The sequence below is a fragment of the Oreochromis aureus genome, linkage group 3, assembly GCF_013358895.1.
Source record: "Oreochromis aureus strain Israel breed Guangdong linkage group 3, ZZ_aureus, whole genome shotgun sequence".
Taxonomy (NCBI): Eukaryota; Metazoa; Chordata; class Actinopteri; order Cichliformes; family Cichlidae; genus Oreochromis; species Oreochromis aureus.
Window position 1 is genome coordinate 67,907,432 of NC_052944.1, and position 7,558 is coordinate 67,914,989.

Genomic DNA, 7,558 nt, shown 5'->3' on the forward strand with positions numbered 1-7,558 from the left:
CCAGTCTGGATTTGTTACATCCATTTCATATACTGGTTTGCCTGCAATAATGCTAAATCATAAGCTACTCAGTCGACATGATGACATGACGTGGTTCTGCAGCATCACACATTAGCATGTTTTATCTCATTATCTATGACCTCAGCACATTGAAAGATAAGATAAGATAAGATAACCTTTATTAGTCCCACATGTGGGAAATTTGTTTTGTCACAGCAGGAAGTGGACAGTGCAAAAGTTATGAAGCAAAAATTAGAATAAAATAAAATAAGAATAAATACAGTACACAACTGTACAGAATAGAATAAAATAAAATACTATATACAGTAGAATAAAATAGAATAAAATATACAATAAGATAAAAATAGAATACAAATGCTATATACAACTGAGTAAAAAATACAACGATGCCAGGAAGATTATTGCACTTAGTGTTATTGCACATGTGTGTGTTTGATCAGTTAAAGTCTTTGTTGTGGAGTCTGACAGCAGTGGGGAGGAAAGACCTGCGAAATCTCTCCATCCCGCACCGTGGGTGCCGCAGTCTCCCACTGAAGGAGCTGCTCAGTGCTGTCACAGTCTCATGCATGGGGTGGGAGATGTTGTCCAACAGGGATGACAGCTGTATGACAGAAAATAACACTAAAAGCATTTTAATAGTGATATGAATTAATTTAGAACTCACCGGAAAGAAGATGCGGAGACCAAACCAACAAAAAGCTGGGGATTGCACAGAACTCGATCCGCTCGTCTCACCACTGCAATGCAAGCCTGACGTCTTTGTTTAGTAATATCGGATACATGGGATCCCTCACGTTGCCTCCAGGTTGAAAAACGATGAAAAGAGAGCCCATTATCCAGCTTCTTGCCTTCACGATCGTGTGATCAAACGTTGCAACTGATAACACAACACGTATGAACCATAGCTGAAGCTGTATCCTGTGTCTAGCCTACTGTCATGGCGGAAAGGGGCGTGGCCCACCTCCAGTGACATCACGCTCCAAAGCCCTATAGAGGAGGTGTGAAGCGTCTGAGGTGTCAGAGGTGGAACAGCAGCAGTGGGGGTGGGTGAGTCTGCAGCCGATGTTGGAGACTGCCTCATGGCTGAATCAAATCTGTTGAAGAAATGATTCAGTTCATTTGCCCACCTCACATCCCTCCCAGGCAGAGAGTTCTGATGTTTGTGGCCTGAGATGGTTTTGAGGCCTCTCCAGACTTCGCCAACGTTGTTTTGTTGAAGCTGGTTCTCCATCTTCTGCCTGTAGCTGTCCTTCCCATTCCTTATCAGTCCCCTCAGCTCTCTCTGCACCCTTTTCAACTCCTCTTAGTCTCTGGATTTGAAGGCCCTCCTCTTCTGCTTGAGGACGGCTTTCTGGGTTAATCCACGGTTTGTTGTTAGAGAAACACCGCACAGTGCTAGTAGGTACGGTGTTATCCACACAGAAGTTAATATAGTCCGTAATGCATGTCACAAGGCTGTCGATGTCCTCTCCCTGGTCGTCACAGATCACCTCCCACACAGTAGACTCAAAACAATCCTTAAGAGCCTCCTCGCTCTCTTCCTCGCTTTCTGCACTGTGCGGATGGCTATCTGCGCACTAAGGGCTCATACACAGGGACAAGGTGCACCAGGGTGTGATCTGCCCAGGGGAAGTAGAGGTGATGAAACTTGACCTCTGAACTAGATCTTGAGGTTGAGGTCACTGAGATTCAAACTTGTCTGACATTTTTAGTAGCTTCACATATAGTATGTATTTGAAAATCCTTTGCACCATTAGCCTGTTGTGGCTGAGAGATAAAAAGTAAATGACAGATAAGGACCAGACAGGTGTACTATGCAGGAAGTTCATAACAGTAAACACAGCATGGATTTTATTGCATTACCTCAACAAAACCTAAAACCCCAGTTGGAGGTCATGGATATCAAGGTTATTAATTTTCTCTGTAAATCTGGGCTTTCTGTTTGAGACTCACATAAAAACAGACGACCCCGCAGCCACCTAGCAAGAACAAGATCAGATGTCAGAGTAGGAGATAAAAATTAATCCAAGATTTTTAATAGATACTTAATTTTCAATATGAAAATCTTAGCTTACATCTTTCTCGAGTTATCATGTTCACAAAGCTGAATGTCCAAACATGCCGCTCACCCACCACCAATTTGCCTGGTGGGAACAGCTGGACTGGCCACTGGGCATACTGGGCATTTGCCTGTTGGGCCCATGGTAATTTTCTGTATTTATAGGCCAATGTTTTTTTGTTTTTGTTTTTTTGTAACCGTACGAATAATGAAAAGTGGTGGATTGGCCAACTGGTCATGATCGACTCTGGGCTGGACCAATTACAGCTGAGGAGGTCGGATGCACCCTCACCCTTGCTTGGGAAACACCTCTGAAAGCACTCTTATCACAGACAAACAGAAGAAAATGGTATTGAAGTGAAAAGGAATGTGATTTGTCCCGTACTTCAGCTAGAATGAAAAAAAGACACAAAGCTGGAGTTATTCTGTCTTTACGCTGCACAGCTGCCTCTTCTTCTCTCATTCTCTCCCCCTCCCTCTCCTGTTGCTACTTCAATCGTGAAACTGATCAATGATCAGCTGATCGGCTTTTCTCTCTTGTTTGTTTATTGCTCACTTTGCGACAGAAAGAGGAAACCAGTAGATGTCATGCTAAACAACAGCAGTATATTTAAGCTTGATGAGCTGTTGTTAGAATTTATTTAATATTACTTTCCAGTATCAGCTGATGTTTGCTGGAGCCACAGCTGTAAAGCTGCTGGTCATGATATCGGTTTGTATATCTGGTGAGAGGGAAACATGAAGATGAAACCAGGAGATGTCCTTACTGAATCATCAGAGCTGAACAGGTGATGGAGAAACAGGTTTACCTTTTAGGTGACATGGATGAGTTGAAGGGAAGTTATGAACTGTTTCTGAGAGACAAATAAGAGCATTAAGAGAGAAAGGGGGCACAAACTTTCCTTTCTTATTCTCATTTAAAATGTCTAGTTTTTAATAAATAATTATCGCAATCATACAATGAAGGTGGTCTTCTGATGTAAAATGAATAGAAATCCTACAACAACAAGACAGTGTACATCACTGTCACAACAGTGTTTGTTTTCATTCAAAAGCTTAATGGCTTTTCCTGTTATAATGCCCGGACGATATTTTGTCCCAGTCCAGCCCTGCTGGTGGGGCAATGTTTAAATATTGTATTATATTATATTATGCAGCCTTTTAAGGCTGACACATAAAAAGGGGGCATTTCATGCCTTATATGACATATCCCCATTCTCCATAAAAAGATTCCTATGAGTGCCACATATAGGGGAGACCGGGGATAGTTGTAACGTGGGTCAGTTGTAACACTTCCAATTTCTCCAATCAGGACTAAGTTTCAAATGATGTGATTCATCCTGTACATGCCCAATTCAGTTTTGCTATCACATGTGAAAAATCAGCACATTTTGTCAAACACAGACAATTTAACACGAAAAAAAGTAATTTGTATGCCAAAAAGTAAGTTTTTCTACTTTATTTCAATTTCTAATAGCATTATCTGCTTTGCAGTTAAACTCATCAAACTTAAATTATGTTATTTGTATGTCTATGGGGATATATTCTGTGTAGGTCTTTAGTGCTAATGTTTTAGCCGTTGGCTGCAATGTTAGCTAGTTCATGGCTATAGAAGTCTGGGTCAGTTGTAACAACAACAGTCTGGGTTAGTTGTAACAATAATGCAGATGTTACAACTTACCACACAGTTACTTTAACTTATATTAAACAAGTTGGGGCAATGACATCAGCAGAGAGGTTCACTGGTCACCTTTGTATATGCGGTTAATGCCATTGGCAACACAATTCCTCCACTGTTTGTGTTCCCACACATACATTATGCAGACCACTGTGTCAGAGATGGACCAGTAGGAAGTATTGGTAGTGGAAATAAATCAGGATGGGTGCAAGAAACAGATTTCCTCATCTTTCTGAAGCACTTTGCAAACCACACCAAGGTAAGCCATGATAAAAAGTAATGGAATTGCGATGCTGGTACACAACTACATTTTTTCAGCTTCATTGTTATGTTCAAAAGTTGGTGCAAGAGTTGTAGGTTATAATGCCCACTGAGCCAATGAGGCCAAACTCAAGGAAGACCAACCAAAATTAATGAAATATTCAGTTGCAGAAAATTCCATAATTTGTCTTTTTGGGGGGTTGGAATATGTTCAAAAGCTAGATTTCTGCATTCTGTCACACACACACACACACACACACACACAGCTACATAAATGGCTCTAAGTGCATTCATGTGTTGAATAAACAAAGATTACATGTTAACGTTTTGTCAGTACCCTTATTTCATTGTGTTACATTTCACCCCAGGACATGTTACAACTAACCCAGACTATGGGGTTAATTGTAACATTTCACTCTTTGTGTTTGAGACCGTACCATGCAATGGGTAATTGTGCTGCAGAGAAAATAGCTGCACTATTTAATAGCAGAGACATGTAAATACTTTGCATTACATTTTGAATCCACTACCTTAAAAGAGCTCCAAGGTACAGACAGAAATGTCAAAAATGTTACAACTATCCCCGGTCTCCCCTACCATTTAGAGTCCTTATCTTAGATGATAATGATAAAATCTATAAAGAACATAACAAATATAAAAATAAATAGCAACACTAACACTTATTGTAGACATAGATAAATATCTGCTCTCAATTGTCAATCAATCAATCAATCAATCAATCAATCAAATAAGATGCATTGTGTTTGACATGTGATGTACATGTGTATATATTGGTGAATTGTCAATAAAGTTGGGAGTGAGTTTAAGTCTAGAAAATGCTGGAAGGCTGTTGTGTGTTTATTCCGTAATAATCCTTGGTACAGTCTCTATATTCACACCGGAATTCCTTTACAGAGCGGTAAAATAAAGATTTCAATTCCAGTTAATTATTTTATCACTGAGTCCGCTCTCAGTGCTGCTTTGTATTTCTAAGGTGGCGGCTGCACATTAGAGCTCTGAAACTTTCAACTGGATCCATTTAAACATAAAAGCTTACTGTCCCACAGCCAAACGTGGAGATCACTAGAGTTTGTCTGCAGATCAGACTCAGATTAATCTGAGATTGAACATATATTCTTTGTGTGTGTTCTGTGTTCAAGCAGATGCAATTGCAGTAAGGTGGTTGTCACCCCTATAGTTTGTTTACTCAGGCTTGAATCAATTGATGTGTTTGTAAACTGGTGGTTTGGTTTGGAGTCACACAAGGAAAATTCCAAAGTGAACTCCACACAAAATGTGTTACGTGCCAAGAGATGTGGCTTTGCGTTTGTGTTGTTTTTATCTTCCAGGTGTCAAGCCTCCACCTATTGGCCAGTTCAAAGTTGATTGGCATGTGTCAGTTGGCTGGTCTAGGCACAGTTTGCAAATCACTCTCCAGGGATCACTACAAATGAGCAGCTCGCTGGCCAGCTGGTGGCTGCTGGCTTCTGCTTTATGACAAACATTTGTGTGAAGGCTTCTGTGCATTTTGAGGGTGTGTGGTGGGAGGCTGGACAGGTAAGCTGGGGTACCCTATACACTGGCTGCAGTTTTAAACTGTTAGACACACTAGGTTATGCGGTTGATGCCACTTTTGTATGTTTTCACTGACCTTTTGTCGAGTAGCTAGGTAGGCCTTTTGTTTTGCATTTTTGTTTTAGTTAGGCCCTGGAAGCTATCGACCTCTTTTTGTTTTATTAATTTCTTTGATTTGGCTCAACCGCCCAGTCCTCCTCCCCCACCTTTTTCTTTTGTTAAGTTTGACTATCAAGGCAAGCAACAAATAAATCCTGCCCGATTCTTTACTGTCATGTTGTCCTCCTTCATTGATTGTGGTTGTCTGGTGTTGCTGTCTCCTTCCTGCCTTTGCCTCCACCATGGTGGGGGGGACATAACAAAATGTATCACTACAAACAATGTGACTACAATTGCAAAAAGTCAAAACAGCATTTAAATGAGATTAAATTAAAATAAACTGTCAACTTATCATCTGAGCCTGAGGTGAGAGTCACAGAGGGTACGCGCAGAAGATGTTTCACATATTCTTGGTGACATAAAGTATTCTGATTGTTTCAGGATGACCTGCCATTATCTAATGACACATCTGCTTACATGTATCTTTTGCTCGTTTCTCCTCTTCTTTTCTCTTTTTCTAAACTGAGGACCTGATGGCTTTGAACTTTTCTTGTCCATCTTCCATTGGTTTTAATTTTGCACTCCAGTATGAACACAAATCCCCCAACGCGAGGATCACCACAACATAACCTAACAAACCTGCACCTTAGTTCACAGATTCACTTTGTTTAGGGTTTATTTCTGGGATTTCGAACAACCCAGGATTCAAATCATGAGTATAAAATGGGCTTGGATTTACAACGTTATAAATCAGGGCTGGGCAACTCCAGGCCTCCAGGAACGGTATCCCTGCAGGTTTTAGATGTGTCCTTGAACCAACACAGCTGATTTAAATGGCTAAATTAGCTCCTAAATATGTCCTGAAGTTCTCCAGAGGCCTGGAAATGAACTAATCATGTGATTCAGGTGTGTTGACCCAAGGTGAGATCTACAACCTACAGGACACCGGCCCTCGAGGTCTGGAATTGCCCACCCCAGCTGTGTACTATATGTAGCGGAGATGACAATAAAGTTTACTTGGACTTCAGCAGCAAGCAGGGCTCTCGCGCTCACTTTATAGAATTTTGAAAAAACATCGGTGCAAGTTATAAGTCTGTATCATAATTTCTGGTGTTTTCGTGTTTGTTGGTTTGTTTTTATTTTGTTTTATCTTGTGAGTTGGTTATTAGATGCTGCTCCAGCCAGCCAGAGAATCCCCCGCTGCCCCGCCCTCTCCTCCCTGTGCCGCAAGCAGCAGGCGCACCTCGCAAACGGAGGGCGCCCTTACTCCCAGCAAATGGGCGTAAGAACACCGATCAGTGGCTATGACTTTCCCAAAATTCGCTGGTATAATGTCGGGGCAGCATGAGTACGAGCAACTTTTTTTTTTTTTTTTTAGCCGATGCCCGTGATGCCGCCCCGGGCAACTATCCATGTCACCCGTATCAAAAACTGCTACTGGCTGAGATGCCTCCCTCTGGGATCGCCTCACATCACAGAGAACATGTCAAATGCTTTTGTTCCAGTTTCAGTTTTTTTTGTGATTCTGTGGTGGCTCACGGTTGTTTTAGCGGGGTAGCTACTTGTGTCAGGAAGTCGGTGACAGGTCAACCTGCATGAAGTTTTTCAGCCTTGACGGGAAGTCAAAGCTGCAGAGAGATGCAATCGATCAAGCAGCATTCACACTACGCCTCAGCTCACTTCCTCTCAGCCTAACCGCGGTCATCTACAGGAAGATGCAAGTTGTTTCCACTAATCTGCAACACGAGCAACACAAGTCACGTTTAAGATAAAACCTTAAACCAAAATCACTGGTCATTCAGATTCAAAAAGAAAAGTTTGCTCACAAATCTCATAGACATACTGTCAGTGAAGGCATCACACAG